This window comes from Acyrthosiphon pisum, chromosome A2 (assembly GCF_005508785.2).
Source record: "Acyrthosiphon pisum isolate AL4f chromosome A2, pea_aphid_22Mar2018_4r6ur, whole genome shotgun sequence".
NCBI classification, from domain to species: Eukaryota; Metazoa; Arthropoda; class Insecta; order Hemiptera; family Aphididae; genus Acyrthosiphon; species Acyrthosiphon pisum.
Genome location: NC_042495.1, coordinates 55869763 through 55895036, shown reverse-complemented (window position 1 = coordinate 55895036; position 25274 = coordinate 55869763). Strand labels below are relative to the sequence as shown.

Genomic DNA, 25274 nt, shown 5'->3' with positions numbered 1-25274 from the left:
ATACATTTCATAATTAATGATCAAACACTAGGAAAATCTATATTTTTCATACAAATACAACCGACAAGTCTCGAAAACCTACTAATTTCTTCGGGTAATTCACTCCCGTACCATTGCGCGCGCCGGTCGATAGACAATTTAGATTAAATTCGGCCAAACTAAAAACCGATTGACATTGTTCAGAGTGAGAGGCAGAGAGTGTGAGTAAGAGACAGTGGAAACTGAGACGACGGCGGGGAAAGATCGCGGACAATACCACCAAACTCCATTAATACGCTTAACGGTGCGGAAGAGAAAGACGAATCACGCACGCGGCGAGGGACAAAAAGAGCGAAAGAGAGACTGCGGGAAGTGGTGCAGGGAGGTGGAAAAAAGGATTCCAATCGAATTTAATTATAAATATTTTTAATTATCACTCCGGCAGTCGTGTAGTAATAACGCCCGCATGGTCCGCTCGCGCGGATCACACACAAAAGGAGGGAAAATAATTAAAAGCAAATGAAATTAATGATCTTTTCTATATCCTCTTCCTCCTTCTCCTCCTCGTCATCGCGGTATTACCCCACCGACCAGCCCTTCGCCACTCTTACAGCTCAGAGTACAGCCTCCCAAGCATAGCCGTCGTCAGATTAGCTAAAAAAATATCTAGTTGCGACTTATACGACGCGCGCGCGAGAGCAGCACATTACATATTTATATTATTAAAACCATTGCCCCGCAGTTGTAAATAATCATCATATTCATACATGTTTATAGAGACGATAATGTCATGATATATATCAGCTGAAAACGGGTTAGTAATTTTTTGAAACACTGTGTCCTAAGCAGAGGTTTATTTCATGACCGCCCATCCAATCCGATTAACTATTTTAATAATATCTAATTTAAACAATTGAATTTCATACAATTTCAAATTATTTTAAAACAGAAAGTAGGCAAATACAAGAATTACTAGAAACGTGACGCGCGCAGGGGGGCAGTGTCATTTAAAAAACAACATAATTATTATGTGTAATACTGATTTTATATTATAAAATATAAAATAAATAACACCGTATGAGAACTGAAGAGGCATATATAATTACTGTCAATCAAATTTATTTCGACGGCAACCTAAAATATATTATGGTCCGTCCACTTTGGACCCATTCGTATATATATCAAGGTATAATAATATATATTATAATACACATACAATCTAGATGTCAAACCGAATTGTTTTCACCTCGACGGATATCGAATTGCCATTAAATCGCTATATGCATATACATTATACGTCATGATATAATATAATGTACCTACACTGCGCGCTGCCTGATATATAGGTATATATAATATATATATCGCTATTAACGGAGAGAAATTTTAAGTAAGCCGTGGTAAACGGGGTGAAAGCTCGTGTACCAAAAGCACCAATGTATAGTGATGATTCCCGAACAATATCGTCCAGACTCTTGAATTCCGACGGTGTGCACAATAGCTGAATATACCGGTCAACCCCGGGTCCGACTCGTGTTTGAGTACACGACGGATTCCATTTGTCGTATATAACAGAATTGCTAGGGATTTGTCGATAAATAAAGGATACGTGGCAGTGGAAATTACCTGACCACGTGGGGTTCGTTGCCCGTGGGGGGGAGAGATAAATGAGAAAACCGACGATCGGATTGTTGATTGGTCGACGAGCAAAATATGCTGTGTGTGTTAGGGGGGGAGGAGGATGAGCCACAAGTGTGACAGGACCAAAAGCAATTACCCTCTACTAGCCGCCACCACTGCCTGTATACCACCACCGTCTTCTCCCACTCGTTAGACTACCTAAGAGCGACGGTACGTGTCCACCAAATTAGCTTGAGTTCGGCAAACGTCTTATTCCATTCAGTATTTTTCGTTTCTTATTTTTCCCTCGCACTAAAACCGATTAAAGATTATTTTCACGAGTGTTGTTATAATAACATTTATAATATGGATATCGGAATACCGCGACTTTTTAACAATAGTTCAATATCCACCACACGATATTTGATATAGCGGCAATTGTCTTATAACAATTGTGTATACCTAAACATTAACATTATCACACATTATAACTTTACGATGCGACATTAAAACCATTTATGTATATTACTGTGTAATTTACCTATGGTTGTGTACTAGTGTGTATATAGGTAGGTGCTCTCAAAACATGCGACTATAATGTACGCATCTATATTGTTTTCTGAGACCTTAACCTCTATCACTAATGGTTATTTGGGAAAACAATTTTAAAATTAAAAAAAAGCTTTATTATTTGGTAAAGACAAACAAAATATACCTAGGTAAAAATATAATATACTATAATATAACAACACGAGAATCCGATAACAGCGGGAAATAATTGAACGAACTATACGAAAACATTAACGACTAAGTGTTTGTATTTGTTTTCTACTCCTCTCTCGCGCGTATTCGGTTTCAAGATAGTGTTAATTGACACGTTCGTAATTTTTTTTCATGATACGTGACGGCACTTAGGTATCCCTTATCCTACACCGATACATAAACAATATTATTCTCTTTCCACTCTCCGGAAGTATATCACCCACCCCACCCAGCCACCCTGCCCCATCTTATCCATCCACCCATCCGCTATATAAACCGATTGTATATCAACGCGCCACGTACCTTTTTGTATATACATATATATATATATATTATGTTGTGTGTGCGTATACTGCAGAGGACGGACGGGGTCTTATCTCCGACACCATTAGCATAAAACAGCAATTTTCCGTTTTGCCACATAACCGGTCGTAAAGACACCACCGAACGAGAGCTGTTTACTTATTAAAACTCAATTACCCGTCGAATGTGCGTTTAATTCCGCCGGGCTGCCGCCCGAAATTCAATTACACGTTGCTCTGTTGTAACGATGACGGCAGCCGCGGTAGAGGATGGCAAAAGTAATTTTGACACACACACATAAACATACGTTTACGAATGTACGTATGCCCGCTCGCATTCATACAATCAACTATCTATACTATATGTTATCAGACTCAGCAAATGTAACCGTTTTCTACTTAGTAATAAATAATCGTTTTTCCATAGCGGTTCTCACTTTACACTTGTATATTTTGTTCACCTATTTTGTCAGTCAGCGTCAATGAACAATCAACAATCAACAATTTACATAAAATCTTAATAGTTCCATATATTATTTAAAATCTAATTAATAAACTTCAAATTAGATATAAAACGTTTTATATTATTTGTATTTTGTACAAAGGAAATTCGTAAAAATGTTATCAAGCACGCATAATATCTTTTATGCATTTATATGCAAGTACTAAATTAAAACTATACATATTATACATCTACCGACAAAAATTTAAATTTAAAAAAAACCGAGTAAGTCACTGTATAGTGCGGGTGTCGAGTGAACCTCTTCATAAAGTAGGTCAATTTAATGGATATTAAATTTGAATTCAATGATAAATCATTGCATATAATAAAAAACGATTACGAGCAGAGACCAATATTATGTAAACAAAATAATTCGTGATTTTGACGTTAGAGGATGTCAATGCACTATTTGTTTTCTCTCTCTCGCTTTCTCCCTCTGACCCACACGCAACATGGCAAATTTGCATTCATCCGAACCAAACTTTTGTTGTTGGATTAAATATTAGTGAATTTACTTATTATCAAACATGAAGTAAAGAACATGAACTTTATAAGCATAAAAAATATGTATATCTTGAATAGCCAACGTAACAATAACATAATATATAAAATTATTTTTTTTTTTTATTGAACAAAAAAATGTATATTTACTATCTGTATTTACACGTTATACAATAGGTAAATTTGATGTGGTTTGATTGGCGGAAGGGGGAAGTCACCCAATGGCGGCACCCCGTGGATAATATTCTTAAATTTTAACCTTATTATGAGATCAATTCGCTCAAATTTAAAATCTGGCAACACAAAATGGATTTATTGAGCTCAAATTTTCCTTTGTTGCACGTATAGGGCAGAAAGAGAAAACAAATAGTACGCTGTTATCCTCTTAAGTACTAATAATATAAACATTAACAGAGAATACAATTATTAAGCTGCTTAAATTAGACGATCGTGTTTTTTTGCTGGAATGGAATGGCACGCTGTGGTCCGACTCTCAAGATTAGCGTGCCAAGAGTGTGATAAAAAAAATTATGCTACTGTCTGTAAAATAATAATTAAAATTTACTAGAATAGTCAATAAAATTAAAATATTGCTATAGTTTGTACAAAGATTTTTATCGGCAAAAAACATAATAATGATAGAATATAATATTATGGAATTAATGGCTCTAGTTAAAATATATTTAATTATACTCAAATCTACAAACCTACAAGGCTGGGCAAGTGATCGATTTTTTTTAACTTGTTAAGTTAAGTTATTTTAAAATAATTAAGTTAAGTTAAGTTAAAAGTTACTCGAATTTTTTTTCGTCAAACTTTGAAAAAAAAGTAACTTAACTTAGTGTAAAGTTAAAATTTGCTAATTTGCAAACAAAAAAAATCCAGTCATATTATATGGTTTATTAGATAGTTTTTCTTTACGTCCAAGAAAATTACTGGGTAAATTTAAAATGATACATCAAAGTAAAAACACATTAAAAATTTGCGTTATTCTTCGGACGAAAATTAACTTAATTTAGATATTTTTGGAGTAAAATTAACTTTAAGTTGACACGTTAATCTTGAAAAAAGTAACTTATTAAGTTAAAAGTTAATTTGAAAAAAAAAGTAACGAGTTAATTAACTTAACGTTTTAACTTAATTTTAATTTTTAACTCGTTAATGCCCAGCCTTGCAAACCTACCTATTATTCAACTATCCCCCGAAATTCCATCAACGGATGGCTCCTAGCCTCCTTCAATAAGTCCCTTTCGCACTTCACTTGCACTTATTGTAAACCTTATACAGATTGTGTAGGTAATAAAATGATGAAATTAAAAAATATATATTCTTGAAAGTTGTTACAAATATTAATAATCAAATTAAATATGAATATAATACATAACATGTTAACAATATACAGTAATATTCGAGTAATACCTACTTACATTTAAGGTGAATTTAAGGACAATAATAATATGTAACAATATTCCCTACTGTTTTTTGATCTTGGTCATATCTGTTAATATAATTATGTTTATCAGATCACATTTATTATGGAACTTAAAATATTACAAAAATATTACTACTTACGAGCAGGGCCTTGCACCCGAATTAATCAGAATATTTTTTTATTTAAGATCTCCATATGCTATATAATTGTGTATACATTTTATGAGGTGAGATCGGTTTTTTAGTTAATTATTTCATATTTTTAATGACATTTTGCTAAACAATCAAAAATTTAAGAAAAACACCTTTCTAATAAAAATAACTATAAAAAATTATGTTTTTTCAAAACTACAAACATCCGTAATAACCAATATTAACCCGAATAATAACAGTTATTATTTAATAATACCCAAACGTTTGTTTATTTTTTTTATTCTGGTGTTTGAACCCGCCGAATACATGCAGCACCTAAAACCCGAAACCCGAATAAATCATTCGGGTGCAAAGCCCTGCTACTAGCTAGAACTGATTTCCAATATAACTCTTGTTTATTAATGAAAATTATAATTTATAAAATTATCGTTTTGAATTGATTAACAAAATACATAATATTATTCATTTTCAAACAATACGTGTGTCGATTGTATACTATACAAATCCAAAAGATGTGCGAGATTTCCAGATGAATTACAAACCTGGCAAGAGCATTTTTTTAGAGAAATATCACCTTTTATATTTCTTGTTCATTGACTCGGGATTTCTAAATATGCCAATTTACGACTGTTCTTTCGATTTGAGAAAAAATAATCGTACGATTTTCCGTATAGCCGTCGTTTGGCTTCAATGTTCGTGCATTCTGGGCATCTCGTTATGTTCGTCCAAACAGCGCCTCCGCCGATCGTTATATATATTATATTTCCCCTTACTACCCCTCGTTTTAAATTAAATACAGTTGTTGTTGCTTCTCGTTATAGTAAATGGCACAATGTCAAACATGGTCTTGGTTTTTATCCTTTCTTCTACCGACGTTTGCAACTCTTTTCCCCATCATACCCCGCCGCACAATCGTATTTGTATAGAAATGCACGTTGCAGATATATATAAAATATATAGATTTTATTTTCCACTGTCACTTCTATACTATAGATCCCGCTGCAAAGGTTGTGGTCAAAAAAGTGTGAAATTTGACAGTTCAGTCCGGTGGCTTGCGAGCTTCCAGTCCTTTAAATTGTATTTAGTGCACACACAATCACACATTTACGTTACATATATACCTATATAATAAAAATCGTTCCGTTTTTAACACTTCGCAATTAATAGCCATTCAAAAGGAAAAAAAGCGGTTGAGGGGCGAAGTGAAAAGCGCGGCTAAAAAAATCCATTAGTAAAATTTCACCATTTCCGTCCGAGGTCAAAATTAATTTACGATAATTGTTTTTTTTCTCTCTCTCTCACTCCTATCCCTCTGAATGCAATATATATATTTTTTGCACGCCAAGTACTATACGTTACACGGGCATGCTAATTACGTATCGCAATTATTTTTCTTTCTTTCTATTTTTTTTGTTTTTAATTTCCTGTGTTTAATTAGCCCACCTCCTCGTGCAATTGCCTTTATACTGCTGCAACGATAATTCCACCGGTTCTTTTTATTTATACGGCCGACAACTATTATTATTATGCCTCGTTAACCCGGTGTATGCGATTATTAAAATAAACAATATAAAAGTTTAATCCCGAAATAAAAAATAACATTTGCACAGACATTTAAATTGGATTTTTTTCCCTTCCCCTGCAGGAATGTTTACTCGTTTGGGATTTTTACACTGCGGATGTTTTGATAGAGATGGAAATTTATAGCAACTCTAAAGAGACCACATGTCGAATGTATATGCGCAGAAGTATTGAAGAATTTTTATAGCTAAAATAACACCACATGGTACACATGTGTCACGGCAATCCAGACCATGTTATCGGGGGTAGATTGAAATAACATTATCGTCGATCAATCGATGCCAAAAGAAGCTATTGTTCAGTGAATTGTCGGATTTTAACGGAGTAGGCAAATAATGCAATGATCTCTTAAACTAATATTATTATTTTTCATTGATAGTTACTAGTTTTCTATTCAGTTTTCAAATAAAAAACCAGAAATCTCAACAATGTTTTTAATTAAATGTAAATAACTTTTTTAAGCCATTCGAGTATGTCCCTACTTACCGCGTGACTATCGGATAAAACAACCCTCATATTTGTAGCATTTTTTTCAGTACAACGAATTTTATACAATTTAGTTACAAGTTTACAACCATAACGCATATACCAGCTGTATATTATGTTATAAATTATAAAAAATCACACCACAATAATATAACTGAAACGTGAAATTATTAATCAACCATTTTAAATTCTATAGTATAAATCTATTATGAAATTTAAAACAATGCGAATTTTACTTTGATCTATCATTATTATTATTATTTATTTATTTGCATAGTTTTATTTAATTTTTCAAATACATATGCCACTCAAATTAAAGTAACTATTGGTACTCCAAGCTTCGGCATGTATCCATTTTATATACAGACTGAATTGTCAAGTAGAAAAGAGGGTAGATAATAGTAATTCGTAAATTAATCCTGCTGGGTTCGTTTTCTCTTGTGTCTCCGCCTCGTCCCGTACCGTATTCAACCGGAAAACAACGGAACGCCAAAGTAACCCTTTCCTCGGGACAATAACCCTCCTCCCGTTCAGCGATTTAAAACAAGAGGAGGGTCAGGTCGTTTGCCGTTTAATTAAAACTAATCGGCCAGCTCTGATGATCGATTTAAAAGTTTTACTAGTAATACCCGACATAATTAAAAGTTGTAAAGATAAAAAGTCACTTCGGCTTCCAGAATACTCTCGTTCTCTTTACACAACAATATAGATACATACACGTACAGGACGATTCGTTGAAATAAACTAATATTTAATTATTGATGAATAAATGTGTAACATATAATAACCAATCATCTATAGAAGATATATTATACTGTCAAATAAATGTTTTACTATATCGTACCAATAACTTTGTCAAGAAAAAAAATCATTAGGTAAGCCACGACATCAGTTTAAAATGTAAATGTTAGAAGTAGAGTATAATATTATGTTAAAATGATTTCTATCAATTCTCAACGATATGAATTTAAAAAAAATATTTTAAAATCAATAGGTATCTAGGTATATATTATGCTAATAGTATGCATCTTAAAAATTTAATGTAAATAAATTGCACGCAAATATATAAATCTTTATTTACTACGCATGATGAAAAACAAGGAACGAAATTGGGCCAAAATCTTAAACGAACCGCCCTGTATACACATATAAGCTCGTCGACACAGAGAGAGGTAATTTACATTCTAATTAAATCAGACCCGCCTTCCCACCGCATCACGAGTCCCTCCGCCTCGTTCAGCCGTCAACGTCGCCCGGGTAACTTCTGTAGTTGTTATATTTAATTGGGTTCTTCTAGCTAAATAAACTAAGTAACTTCGCTTTCCGGGCTGGGAATCGGAAGAAAAGGGAGAAAATACCTTTAGCTAATGAGGTTCCTAAAACTGTGGGGCGGAAAGGTCGGGTAAGGGACAAGGGTTTATTTACCGGATTAAAAACAACTACAGACAGTTCAAAATAGAAAGAGGGGTGCGAAGAACGATTTTTTGCATAGTATAAGGTGCAGGAGCCATGACAAAACTTCACATCCCCTAGTTCTGCCACAAAGTACATAAAATCACCACTAATGAAAATCGATTATCAAAAAACTTCCTCAAAGGATTTCGACTCTTTAGGAGACTACCTCTCGATTACGTTTTAAAAATAAGATAAAAACAGTGAAATAAAGTATATCGTCGCCTCATATTTGAATTAACACGTTCAAATAAACACATTCTAAACATCATAAGTTGAAATCAATTGAAAATATCGTCATTTTATAATAACTAGATTTGTTAACCGAATCCGTCTATTTTAAATTTTTCATGTACCTATTCTGATATTCAGATATTATTATCGTATTATTTCAATGAGAACACGGTTAACCCGAAAATAAATATAAAATATAAGTTAACGCCACGTCGGCATACTCCACCTAATCGTTTTTTTTTTATATATAGATTTGTTATGGCATGTCATACCTATACTTTGAGTAGGTATGTAAAAATGTAAGTAGGTACAACACTGCAGGTACCTATACTGCATAGTACATTTATATATAAGAGAATAATAAACATTATAATACTGTTCCAGTTTTTTGTGTATTCAGCCGTTCGATTATTGTCTGTCCCATAATCATTACGATTTTAATTAGTTGTATATATATTTCGCCAAAAATAATGAAATCAAAATGTGCAATTAATCGAATAATTATAAATTTGTATAATACCAATTTTTATCTAATATAAAAGTACAATAAATTATAAATTGAATTACACGTTTTTCAGCATAGCTAATCAATTATTATAATTGAATATTTTAACATAGTTCTTTCATTCACGCCAAACTGTTAACGGGATGGCTTTTATTCGATTATAATTAATTCACTTTCTACGACGGCATGCGTTTGAGACTTGAGTGTTTAAGTCACTACTTATAACCTCTTCGCCACCGACATAATTCGACGGACAACGATTGTCACAAACGAAGAGAGCTTAAACACCGTTGCGGTTGAAAATACTCGAATCAGTAAACAATACCGTGCGCGAGAAAACAAGCCGGTACCTACCTACATAAATTAGAGCCCAAAAAGGTACCTATACGTAATAAGTAATAACTATAATTATTATTATAGGCAGGCGCGCCGTTTAGGGGGGGGGGGGGCATGGGGACTATCTATAAATAAAATTTTTTTCAAAAATCTGTATAGAAGTTCAGAGTGTTTATAAGTTATAATCACGGCCTACAAATTTTACTATTGGATACATGTTTTCCCTCTATATAGGCCTAAGAGGGTAAATAGTTAAATGTAAAATATTTGGTGTGTGTCCCCCCCCAGAAGGCGAATCAAATCCGCTACCGATTATAGGTATTATGATATTTTTACCGCTATCGTCTCGCGAATATTATATAAAAGCCCAGCGGAGAACAGACCGCACGCGAAGACGTCGGATTGTTGATTATTTCACAATAATATTAAATTATTTCGACACTCCTACGTACAATAAGCTATGAGCTAATGACGAGGGTAGACTGCACTGTGGCGACGCTGCTGAGGTGCTGTTAAATATATTATTATGATATTATCACAATGTCGGCGGGCCAGACCAATGATACGCGCTGTGGCCATACAATAAAGCCGGCCGACGGAATCGAACTCGGCCGTCGCACCGGCCACGGTATCGGACGACGGCGACGCCACTGCCGTGCCGCGTCGAGTACGCGCGCGAGTTTCGCCGGTTAATTGTTTTGTGCGCGGGGGTAATTTATACCGATTGTCTAACCGGCGGGCACCAACAATGTGTTTAATTAATTCCCGGTATTTCGTAATTATACGCGCGCCGCGGACGCACTCGCATCGGCCCGCGCTCACGCACACAATCCGTGTAATTGCGTTTTCGCACCGACCAACCGTCCCCACCCTCCTGAAACCGTAGGCCCACCCCCGCCGCGGCCACACGCCGACGACCCACCGCTGTTTCGGCGGCGGTTATTAAAATTTCTCACTCCTCTCCTCACACCACCGAACACCCCCCCGTCAACGCCGACGCTCGTCACATGCACCGGCCCCGCGAGACCGATCCCGATCGCGCGTAGGTACGCGTCCCATATATATGCCGGCGACCGCGATCCTCGAGCTCATTCGCACAATGGCTCTTTGATTTCCATATACTCGCGCACGCACACGATACGCGTAATATTACGGAACACGTTATTATTATTTTATATGGTGCGCGTTTAGAGGCGCATAAGGTGATGGAGGTGTCCTTTTTCGATCGACGCACTGTATATTATTATATGCAGCAAGCAGAGCGGCTCGATCCGCCGTAATTAGGGCTCTTTTGTGCGCGTGTGCGTGTGATATTATATTATTCTTATTATACGCGTTCGCGCGCGAGGGATAACGAACGCGCATTCAAAAAAGGGGGAAACGATTTTCGTTCTTCAATCGCGAGACGAACTACATAATAATGTATAATATAATACGCGGCAACCGAGTATCCGAGAGAGACCTGCAGCAGTACGCGCGTAAACAGGAGCTGAAGATTTTCGGGTGCGTCCGTAATAATAATAATAGTAACCGTTTTTGTACATTTTTTACAAAAGACCGTTTTTCCGCGGAGACACGCCGTCACCACCGCCACCATCTGGAGTCCGCCGATAAACGTCGGACCGGGAGAGGATGTACACGAAAATGAAAATAAGAAAACAAATTTTCTCCTCCGACGGCGAGACACTGATTTTCACTTGTTCGTTACTTTATATCTCTCTCTTTTCCCTTTTTCATCCCTTTCGATACGACAGATGTCCGACGATCCCCGCATAAGACTACACGAATACGGAATAACACAGCGGATTCTACCCACGCGCAACATTATACACAACCACTATGATAATAATATTAATAGTTATAAGTTGCTGCAGCTGCAGTAGTCAATAATTTTATCCGTTATATATCTACTATTCGTGGTACACGTCGTTAGCAAAGAATTACAACCATCAATAACAATACTCAGGTAATCCATTTTTTTCACGTTAATCTTTTTATGAGACCAATTCAATTACTTCATTTATACTATATTATAGCTAATACGAAATAGATTGTCGGAAGAAATGAAAAACAAATAACTTAACTAAAGAAAAGGTATAGGTTTGGTAAGGTTAAGTAGTAACCACCGTAGCTGTTCGTATTCGACCACGTGATAATAACGTATGTACGATGCTACTATACTCGATTTAAAAAACAATACAGTTCCAAACCGTGCATGTCGATAGTCGATAGATACCTACTAGTTACTACTACTAATAATTATATTAGTTTTTTAAACACCCATATTATATATTGCACTTTTTTCCGAAGAAAATTAAATAATTTATTAGTTAGGTACCTACAATTAAAGTGATTATACGCAATTTGGCGTTGTAATAAATATTAAAATGTTTGGTAGGTACCGTATTCGTATAGATAACATTGTGTGACGTATAAAATATTATTATATTTATATTGAGCGCATATATTACGTTGACTATTAATATTTATTATACCTATATTAAATTATTTCGGAACAGATCTGCAGTGAATATATAATTTATATATATATGTATATTTATTATCGTAAATTCATAAAACGTAATAGGAAAAAACCTGTTCCCAGAGTTGGCAGTTTAAATTAACGAGTCGTTAAAAAACTATTATCACGTACTTTTCGTTAGAACTGAAATTTCAAGCAACGATGTTAACGCATTGGCGATAATGTCTGATAAAATATCGTAAACTAGTGTTTCATTCTTAAGCAGTTAGAACTCGTCAATATCTATTGGTATTGAGGTGGCAAGATAATACAAAATTAATAAGTGTCAATAAGAGGTCCATACTATCCGTGTATGGATAAGTGTAAAAGTGTAGAACGATATAAATACGAATAAAAAATAACATCGCCAACCAATTAAATCATAAAGTTTGGGGAGAGAACTATAGGCAAGACCAAAAACAGAGCTTAAGAGTTGCTTCCTTTGTCCCCCAGACACATTACGAAAAAACCCATTGCTGACAGTCGTTGTTTTTTTTTTGCAAGACGACGAAGGATTTAAGAAAATACTTTTAATTGTATTACGAGTAAGACGCGTTTCGAGAAACAATGTGATTTTAATTATTAAGAACCTACTTTTATTTTACGTGATTACCACCACAAATGAGACGCATAAATAATTACACAGCGTGTCGTATAGCCCCCGGGTTACAGTAATGAGTTTTTTTTTCGTACGAAGAAAAACCACTATTCGTGATTGTTTTTTATTGGTTTTAAATTAGAATTTATTCTATTATTGTGATACATGTAATATATTATGCGCATTTAGTTAAAATTATAATTTATCATACCTACACCTACACCTACACTTATGTCCAGTTTGTCCTACACGAATAACACTATACCTAATGGCATTAATAATATTACAAGTAATAACGTCTTACCTGGTCGTTTCTGCAGCAGCGGCGGCGACCGACTATACTCTCTTGCGTGTCTTCCCAATAGGTGAAAATATCGTTCTTTTCGGACACGGTCTGAGAAATCAAACGATACGGTTTTATAAAAAAATGTAAAGAAATAATTAAATGAAAACGGAAAACGACACACGATCGGCGGTGAACGATATTCGCGTGGACGGTACACGAGTGAGCGTGCGAACGGAACGCCGGCCGACGACTGAACGTGAGAACGGCGACGAGACGAGCGCGAGACCGGTGCGGAGCTGTACCTGCGTCAAGAGATCATGCACGCGGGGCGCCGTGGTGCCAGACTGACAGACGTCGGCGGTGTGCGTGAGCGTGGCGACCCATCCGCCGCGTTCCCGCGCAAATCGCATCGGCCTCGGTCGCCGTCGTCTTCGGAAACCGTCGCTGCCGCCGACTCCTGCGCGGTCGCTGCCGTCGTTATTTTTTTTCCCCTATCAATTTTTAACTGACGTAGTTTTCGATGTTATGGATACGGAGACGAATTATTTTATTTCCTCGTTTTCACCGTGACATACTGATATCCAGACCAGTGGCGTATTTACAGGGGGGGATCAATCCCCCCCCATTGGCTGTATATAATAGGAAACATTTTTCGGAGTCTTAACTCAAGACGTCTAGCTTTAAAAGCGGGACTACTGAATTAAATTATATCCCCTCCATGACAAAAACTTAAATACGCCACTGATCCAGATATCACTATCAGGATATCAGTATGTAAATTGATTTTTGCACGACAATTTTTTGTTTTTTTTTAATATCAGCAGTAAATGCTATTTACTTCAACCACTGATCTCGATGATTACAATATTAATAGTTATCTGTACTCGGATATAATTATATACATTATAACTATATAAATTGTTAATTCAATGTATATACTAACATTTTTTAAGTACCATAAAACATTATGCCCTCACATTTGTACCTATGTATATATTATTGTACAATATCTGGGGTTGTTATTGTGAATGAATGTTTTTTCTCAGCTTTCCTGCGAATAAATTAAATATAATTTAATAGTTTAAAAAAAGTTACTGTACAATGATCTAATATACCTATTTAGTTATCCTTACATATATCTTGAAAGGGCGCGTGGTTTCAACCCCATTTGAATTGACCCCCGCATGTAATGTGTAAGCCAAAATCATTTAAATTTTCGGCACTTTTATTCTTAAGATTTCTTATGGTGACTTATATCTTAAGCATTATTCACGTATAAAATATAAACACATCGAATAATGACGAAACGCGAGTAAATAAAAAAATATATTTCACTAAGTACCTATGTAGGTACATTAGAATTTACTAATTACTAATTTTATATAGTAATAATTAGGTCTAACTTATAGTGCTTAAAAATCTAAAAATATATATGCAACTAAAAAACTATAAGTATCCTCTAAAAAAAATAATTCAGAGTTCATAATTTAAAATAAAATATTTAAAGGGCCTCGCAACTGCCGTCAATTTTACTTGAGACATTTTTCTGCTGAATTCAAATATTTTTTTCAGAATCAAAACCAGACAACGTTAACTAACTTTATTTTTTTCAAAAGAATAACTAACTTAAATAATAGCTGTAGCGAGGTTCCTTCAAAAAAGATAAATAAATTATTTAAAAAAGATGGTAATTAAAATATTTTATAAAAATTTATACCTAAATAATAATATTTGGAATGTGAAATGGAAAATCTAAATACAAATGATATTTTGAAAAAGTTAATGGAATAAAAATGTGATAAATATAAATTTATTTCTTCTTCATCTACATCGTAATACACGTAACGAAAGTACTTCGTGGGTGCCGCACGATAATCTCTATCTCTTGACAAATTATGGCGGAGAACCATAACCATAATACCACGATCATTATACTAAATATAGGTATGGTTTATACGGACACCTAAAGCTCAATACCTACACGTGTAGCGAGTAATAATACATATTCGCGGTGGCGGAGTGGTTTATCGGCGGTTTTGTCATAATATCGGTTCGAATACGACCTCTCAATAGCGAAATTTTTACCTATATTATTAAACCGGAGAATGTCCAAATGTGTTTATATTAATTGTTATTTGTCCTCATATTCGTCACATCCATGCATCAAAAAATTGCTAGATTGCTTAATAATTATTGTTCTTAAAATTTTAAATTGAGCTTACCTACTGTAGTGTTAGATATAGACAATATTTAACTTAGGTAACAATATTATTAATCGCATTGTTCTGCGATCTTTCTAGAGAAAAACGAAAAAACCTAAGTCCTCAGCCCCAATAATAATATAATAATATGGTGTGCGTGCGTTTAATGTGGTGGCCCACAAACGTGTTTCTGCTAAATTAAACTGCATATACACCGAATATGGCTAGTACAAATATATACTATAATAATATTAAACTCGTATGTTATATAATAATTATAATTATAATATACTATATATTTTCGTAAACGTATTACATTTCACTGCACTATAATAACATTGATAATGCGTACTTACAATAACGCGAATGAAATTAATTATAAACTGTTTTACAATAACTCGGGTGTTGATGGCTGCACGGGGTGGAGGTTATTTGTTTGTATTGCATTTTCCACTCGGACGCACACCATAATAATATAATATATTATACTTGAATAGTTGAATATACATTATATTATGCCATAACCGTGCATGTATACCTTCTAATACATTGCTTCCTTTGATACTGCAACGTATAATAATCTTGTGTATAATATAATAATATGCATAGGTATTATACCTTCCTACCTTCCTACTGCTGAAATTTATCGCGCTACATAGGTATACAATATTATAATTTATATATATATATAAATAGGAAATGGGTAGAACGATTTCAGTTGCAAATTAAAATACTTCGAATCGGTGTAGCGGCGCGCATGTGCGCATATTATCGGTAGATTTCTTTTGTACATAGTAAATATATATAATGTATAATACATATGTGTGCATGCGTATGTTTACACTCGTCGTCACGGATATATACCACCTATATTATACCGTATAATCCGGTAACTGTTCGGGATTACTCACGTAATTAACATATTATACATTTATAAATTAAAACAACAACGACGTAAGTATCACAATATGTATATATATATATATATATATATATATATATATTATTATAATTCGGGTGGAGTGTAACGAACTTTAAAAAGCGGGCAAAACCATTTCTCCGCGGAGATGTTTATCGCACCGTTCGGAAACGTATATTACCTACACAATATTATTATAATAATTATTATATACATACGCACCTGTATGCACTGCACGCGCGCGCGAAGAGGTGTTAATCATTTTGCGTTAATGGTAATAATAATAATAATACAGAGTATAATCCAATTTTTTCAAGAACCAACTAACGCTTAAATATTTGAACACGTTACGGAGGATAACTCGCGTACACACAAACCGATAACAACTGCAAAAATTACATGTTTTTGTTATACGAACGTATATAGCTACCTAACTACATAATTCAAATCGAAAACAAAACAAAAAACACGGGCCGTGACCGAGCAATCTGCACAAACGATCGAGTGCATAATATGTATTTTTATATGGTAGGTATATATGTGCTCGTACAGAATTCGTTTCAGCCAAAACGTATTTTAGGCTGTATTATATTATTATTATTATAGATCGCGAGAACATTGTTCTATTTTCTCTTTTACGGCTGCATATTATACGGCGAGTAATTAGGACGGGAGACATATTATATGGGAGGTTTTAGAAATACTCGAGCCCTCCCCATTCAGCAGGAAAGCCATGACCCTCCTTCGCGGAAACAGTAAAACAAATACCTATATATTTCAGAGGTGAATTTTATGACACTATATTATGCATTATTGCATTTTGCAGTCCCTGAATAACTATATAGTTTATATGGGTACAGCCTGTCAGCCTGGTGCCGGCGACCTGCGTATAATATTATAATTGTATGGACTCGCCCGCGTGACCCTCCGCTGAGCAACATTATTATATAAATTATAATTGAATAACTATAGATGGACAGTATAGACTATGTATATAGAGTATATAGACAAAGCGGTCTCTGAGTAGAAATAACGAAGCGAATATTCCCCGGGCCCCGATCGCCAACAACGCTTCCAAGTTTCATCTATAAATTGGCTGCACAGGGTCGCATGTCAGCGCGCGCATACGGCTATCTATTAACTAATGCTACTTTGTATTATATTTATATTACCTATGATCGTTTAAAAAGTCACCAATTCTATTATATATCATATAAATCGTGGTTTTTAAGGAGGAATAACTCATCGGGGAAATCGTTATTATAGATCCATCGCACGTAGGATCTTGGCATAGACATATTAATAAATGGACTGCGCCTCCCACACACCCGCTTATGACACCGTGAGACCGACATTGTTAGAAAGAGATAAAAGATGTTATACATGTATATGAAAGAGAGTATAGCTTAAAAAAATAATAACAGATAAAAAAATGAGATACCATGGAGTGATAAGCAAAATTTGGAGGTTGAAACATATTTAAAAACAATGTTATAATGTATTACAATATTTTTACTCCATGATATTTCATAAGTTGTAGACTATATCTATCTAACAATGTTGGTGTTCGAACCTCTCTTTCTACGATCAGTCCATTTATTAATATGTCTATGGATCTTGGCTACCCCTGCAGCTATGTAAGTATATAAATATAATATTATGTACATTATATAATATTCAATACGGATTTCGGACCGTAGAGTATTAAACGTCAGACATCGTGGATCGGACAGCCACCTTCAAGTTTTCTGATTAAGAAAAAGTACGCGTGGAAATTACTCGGACCAACTAGACAGCGCACCCTAACCCATCACCCACCTACCGGCTACCAGGCCACGGGAGATTCAACACACGTGAGCGGGTGGAGGGACTTTAATAATGTTATTATTAACCGCTGCGGCAATATGATATTATACAGACGTGTATAGTATACCGCGTGCGCGAAGTTTCATTCACTCTGTACAGCCGATTTATATCCACCTCGTCGGCTTAGCAGCAAGCGGTGGCGTACACGTTCGTGTCGTTGTCGTCGTACCCAATATAGTGTACACGAATAAGTGCTGGTATTAGAGTATTCAATTCAGGGGTTCTCACTGTTCTCAGTAAAAGTTATAGTATTGTTCATACAAATACATTTTCTGCAATATAATACATAAATAACGAACAATAATATTAATAATATCAGTATATTAATCGCGTCAGTATGACCTTATGAGATTACTGTCTAAATATTATTATAATTTATATATATATATATACATACCTAATATACTTACGTTTGATTGCAGTGGCAAAATCGGGTGAGCAGTAACCTATTCATGGAGATGATGATAACTAATCCTCTGTCACAATCATAGCTTTAAATTTATATTTTCAAAAATGAAATTACCTATTTTTATGCCAATATTATAATAAAAAATAACGTGAAAAACACAGACCAAGGGGAGGGGCAAACGCCTCCTTGTAAATGGTAATAAAAGTAGTAATAAAATACTAGATAGTATAGATTGGTATTAAGGTATTATTAATTGTTATCATTACGACAAAGAAATGTTTAGTTACCTATGTTTTTATTTACATTTTTCGTAAAGTAAAAATTAGTTTTACAGTTCAGAAAATAATTTAAACGTTTATAAAAACTCTTCAAAAAGTAATATATATAATTGTAAAACCTTCTTTACATTGTAATTGGAAAAACATGTCTAAAAAAATGAACTAAAAACTATGTCGGTATTATAATTTATAAACCTACAGTTAATGAACTCTGCGAATTTATTATTTTGTGTAAGGAACTGATTATTATATTCTTGTATAACATATTACAACTAATATTATAATTTTAATTTACATATCTATAAGAAAATTCTATTATTATGTTTCGCTTAATAAACAACGTGATATTAATTTATTATGCTTAAAAATATTTTTAAAAAAGTTCTCACGTTGCATTTGTTAAATAAGTACATAATCTTAAACTTAATAAAAAAAAATTTGACCCACAACGATCTCATTAACGTTTTATACAAAGAAATGCCCAGATTAATTAACAAGTGTATTTTTTAGATTGAGTGTGTGTCATATAGACAATAATTTCTACTTGGCAACCTAAGTTGTAGACGATTTATATCTTATTCATTTTTTGATGTCATATAAAATTTGTGTTGTTCTTAATTAACAGTGAAATAAATACGTTACTGTTACACACATTTTCCCAATTTTAACCGTTAATCAAGACATATATTTGCATTTCGTACCTATATGTAGTATGAATATAGTTTAAACTTTAACAGTATATGTTTGATATTATATTAATTATAATGTTATAACACAATGCATTTAAATAATAAGAAAAAGATAATAATTATCCTTAGAAAAATCAAAAATACTTGTAAAAAGAAAAAAATAAGATTAATTTGTGCGGTTGCCAAAAGGTTTGAGAAATTTATCTTGTTTTTATAGGTTTTTCATGTCAATTAAAAAATTTAGGACACGTAAAAAATTTAGCGTTGTTAAATTGTTATTAGTAAAGTAACATAACATACTCATAATTATAGTTTAGTAAGTAATGACCTCTATTATAAATACATTTTTTTTATTCTCCGTAGTCTTTCAAAAGAATAATAAAACCATCGCAACTCTATGATACGGTGGAAATCAATATTTAAATTAATTTCGGAAATGAAAATACTCAATTACGGAATAATTATAAATAAAAAAACGATAAACACCTCGGTGTATCCATAAATAGTTTATTGAAGTATATGTATTTATTATATTAGTTACTTTTTGTTGAATAATATGTATATTATAATATAATAGACGGGTTTAGTTTCGTAGTAGGTATAATATATAGGTAGAGCGGATTAGATAATTGTATTTCGATATAGAAAAACGAATTAACTCATTTTACGGTCGGACAAGACGTGTTCGCATTATTATAATTATATTATAGACGTATAAAACATATATATTTTTATGTCATTTCGAAACAGGGAAATAATTCTCCTTTCACTTTTGGACGACAATGAGAAAATTGAGCGGGTTGTGAAAACAAACGGCTATATTTGTGCATCTATGCATACATACCATACATATATATACCATAAATATGTGTGTGTGTGTGTGTGTGCGTGTATGCGTTTCTCGGCGACGCGTTTAATGAACTCCGGTATACAAGTGGGACGTAGGTATAATGTGCTCAACATACACTGTTGTAGGTGAGTGCAGCTCGAGCTTCGCTGCACAGTTAGGAGGGGGGGGGGAGGACCGCGTCTGGATTTCGGAAAAGGGTTTGTTCGGCGCGCAGTGCGATTATTTACCGAGTCTCTCTATCGATTGCGCGTCGAAAGAAACGATGATGATGGTGATCATCATAATATTATATACATTTTACTTACGCCGTAGTTGCACATAATATTTATATACCTCTTCATATAATAATAAGCTCTGCGCCTCAGATACCTAATAAAACCCCAATAACATATACAGCAGATACAGCAGGGTGTATTAAATTATCAGAATTATTATATTGAAATTACGAAATAATAGGCGTCATATGACTATATAATAATAATGTAGTGTGGACAATAACCTGCAATAGAAGAAAATACTGGGACGTATTGGCAGTAATATGTATATTACAATGACATAATATTATATAAATTGGAGGTATATATACGTATATTATATTTTTATTATATTCTTAATGTGATTTTTAAATGGCAATATTATTTAACACTGAATGTGGAAGGACGATTAACCTACATAATATGGCAGGCTTGTGGACAAATGTGAATGTATCCAGGTTCATAATTCTTATTTTTTCAGGGATATTTTGACACTTATATAACGTGCCAAAGTATCATCTGAAAGGTTAAATTTCCACTGATTGTTAATGACTTGGACGATTTAATTGGACCCTCTGTTAATTTAATATTTTTATTGTTTCATTTACTAAGCGAATTCAACAATAATATATTCTTAAGCTTTAAAGTTAATTCGTTTTCATACACCAAAGTATTTGTAGCTATGTTAAAAAAAAATGCATTACCTTCACACCTCTTCGATATCGAAAAATTACAATGATCGGAACAGAGGTCAGGTTGCGTTCAGATCTCATTTCGTCTTTCGACGTTCTTAATAGGACGCCAGTACGCCACATACCCGCATATTTATTTATTTATTTATTTATTTATTTAACGGACGATAGTCCAATTTACATAATATATATTATAGTACATATATTTGATATAAGAAAAAAAAAATATAAGAAAAAAAAATTACTAATATTAGAGATACCTAAATACAAACAAGATTATTATATAACATGTTTAATTATTTATATAATAAAAATAAATAAAAATAAAAATAAAGATAAAATATAAAGTTTATATTTATTATGTTGTCTCAGTCTTACAAACGCACAACTTGGAAAATTTGCATTCAGCAATTCCAATTTTATTGGTTAATTTATGTGAATACTATCAAAGTTAAAGGTAAGAACATTATATGTGCTTTCTCGTGTGTTTTTTTACAATATTTTAATTTTTAAGCAAGTTATGTGAATTTTTAAATTGCAATATTTTACATACTGATAATTTGTTTAAAAATAAACATATCATAAAAACACTTACCAAAAATACAGATAATGTTCTTACATTTAAGATTGATAATAGGTCGTTTCACTCTATTATTAAATTAAATAGGTATATGGTCTATTCTGTTTCCAGCGAGAGAACGCGCCAATCGAGACCGGTTCGGCAATGGCAGGGCATAGGCATACCGATAGCATGGGGATGCACAGAAGCACCGAATTTTGTCGGGCCAAGGCGTGATTCCTCGCTGGGACAGAATATATTATTATACACAAACTTAAATTTTCTTCTGACGTTCAATTTAATACTGCTATTTTCAGTAAAATTGCTTTTTCTTATTATCGTTTGACTATTTCTTATAGAATAATTTCCTATGGATATTGGATATCGCCTAAATCATTTTATTGATTTCCTAGTTGAAATATGAAAAATAAATAAAAACTGTTAAAAATTATCATAAAATATAGTTATTGTTTAATTTAAAATAACTTATGTTCTTGCCGTCTGCTACGTTAATAAAATGTATGGAAATCACATGCGTTGTACATACAATCTGCTCAAATCTTTCGTTTGATGTTGTAATAAATGTTTATAGTAAATAGTAGTTTATTATTTATAGTAAACAACTTACTCTCTGCGTCATCTATGTAAGCCATTATGCTATAGGCCTATAACTTGTAATTAAATACAAACGGGCCACGGGGTAAACATTATGTAATTATAATATTATTTAATATATATATTAGATTATACCAATAAAATATAACGAATATTTTTTTAATATTATATTTCATATGCCCTCTATTAAATTTTAATTAACATATAAGATTTAAATATATAATATTCTCACTATAGATACATGAGTACATATCATACATATTATATATAATTATATAAATATAACATCGTGGATGTCCTATACAAAAAGAACCGCGAGTAACCTACATTTAATAGAAGAGCAGAATGAAAATTGATATATAATTTTAATTTAATCAGTAAAAAGGTATACAGAAGGAGTGTAGTTTTAAAAATAAACCGCAATGTTTAAACAAAAAATTCAGTTATAGTATTATAACCTAAACAGCTGAATAACTACTGCATAGAACTGAATGTCATATAAATTGTACCGTATATGAGCATATAATATGGATGTATATATGTGCATAAACTGCCCTATTGTGGGGAAAAAAACAAACAATAACGTCTGGACCGTCGTAAAAGATCCAACGAAACAGAAACGCAATAAGTGATAGTTTCTAAGAATTCCCTACGGTTTGTTTTTGATTTTCGACCACGACTCATTTGAAAGCCTCAGCAATGGCGGTGGAGGTGCAAGCAGCGAGGTCGTGAAAGGATTTTCGACGCGGTGTCGAAACGGCGACGGCGATTGTTTACCCCTCTGTAATTTCCCGTGATTCACTATATTTATATGTATATACGTGCTGTGTGCATATATATATATATATATATATGTATATATAGAGAGCCGTCGTATATAACTACCCTCGTACATTATGCGAACCACCCGAAACTGACAAGGGATGTCCGCCCCTAAAAGTTTCCCGGACGTCCGAGCTGCGACGTACATTAAAAAAATTAAAAACTTTAAACAACCATATATTTCTAGATGATTAGTCGAAGCGCACAATGTTATCACATATATATATATTATGTACAATGAACCTGCGCTGCCGTCTCCGCGAGAACAACGACGAGGAACGTCCTACAGCTGCAACGTCCCGTAGTTATTACAATATGTAATATAAACGATGAGAAGAGCGTAGATAGGTGCGTGGAAATGGGGCGGGCAAGGTTGCAGTAAGATTTATTCGAAAAAGAGTAAAGAAGAAAAACTACCTAATTTCCAGGAACAAAGGGAAAAGTTAGCGCTGCCGTCGTGTATAATAATTGGCCTTTTCGGACTTGCGTTTTTCCTTCTTATGTATTTATATTTATATATGTATATTAATATATATATATATATATATAATTTTTTTATTTTATCCCTCGTTATTGTTATTGTAAATTTTAATTAAAAACGGCAATTAATTCTTGTTATACAAATTACCGGGTGGCCCGTTTAATTAAGAACTCGTGCCTGCGACAATTTTAAGTGAAATTAATGCGAGACCTATGTTTAGTGAACGGCGGCGGCAGAGGTAGTGGCAACGGATGGGAAATATGAACTTTGTGTTTGAAGGATAAAAAAATACAACACAAAAGCCTTCCTGTATGACGACGGCGGCGGCCATGACGACGACACCGGTGTAACACTGTTATTAATCGCACGTCAGAATTAATGATCTGGTTCGGTTTGAAATTAATGAATCTCGAGTCTTAAAATGGATAGACGGCACACATTAGTCGGCGCAGACGTTTCGTCAAAATTCCGCGCTGCGGTAATTAGAAGTTTTCTGCGCGTGGTGCGCACGGTGCGCGTCGGTAGATATTTTCGCAAATAAAGGACTAAACAAAAATAAAAAATAAAACATAGGAAGCGAAACTATACGTCATATGCAGTAAACGGAAATATATAGGTACAGTGTAAAAGTTGTATACGAGAATAGTCTGCTGTACAGTACACCGTGGATTTGCGTACCTATGTATTGTTATATAATATATACACCGTGCAAAAATAATGCACATATATATTATATACATCCTAAGTACCTATAATGACACAATATTATTGTATACAATTATTAGTTGTCGTTTAAGCGATTGCGTTTAGGACTTTAGGTATTATATTGTAATCCTATACATTTTGACCGTCTAACACTTGCGTACTGCAGGGCACTTGCAGCATATCATTCGGATATGTACTTGAATGCGCTTGATGATGCCTTGATGGGACTTGTACTACAAGCTAGGTATAGGTAAACGAGTAGGTATACTCATTATTTCGGAAAGTTTTAACCAATGTTGTAAAAAATACTTTTAAAAGTATTTGAGTAATTACTCAAACACTTATAAAATAAAGTATTTAAAATATCACCCAAAGACTATCTATAGAAAAGTATTTGAAATAATTTTTTAATACAAAACAAAAAAAGGTGGGTAAGTGGATTTCGCTCTGCTGTACAGTAGGTTACAAGTGGGTCACTGTATAATGGATGGTATTAAATTTGAATTCAATGATATAATATCACTGTATAAGAAAAACGATTCTGAGCGGAGACGGTATATCAGTCTATGTATTAGACATCTATATTCTTATCTATGGTATTAAAAACTGTGTGCTTATATATTTTTAGATTTTTTGGTAACAGAATTAATTACTTACGTGGAATCTTGTTTTAAATTTTCAATTC

At 33.6% G+C, this 25274-nt stretch overlaps 1 protein-coding gene across 2 annotated transcripts in view; it reads right to left on the bottom strand.

The window, feature by feature from the left end:
- The window catches only part of LOC100161710 (LIM/homeobox protein Lhx2), a 99597-nt gene extending 85989 nt beyond the window's left edge, over nucleotides 1-13608 (bottom strand). For both annotated transcript variants that reach the window (XM_001945007.5, XM_008185414.3), the window contains exon 1: nucleotides 13268-13608. The gene's annotated coding sequence lies outside the window, so the exon portion shown is untranslated. The remainder of the gene's footprint in view (nucleotides 1-13267) is intronic.
- Between the last annotated feature and the right edge of the window lie 11666 nt (nucleotides 13609-25274).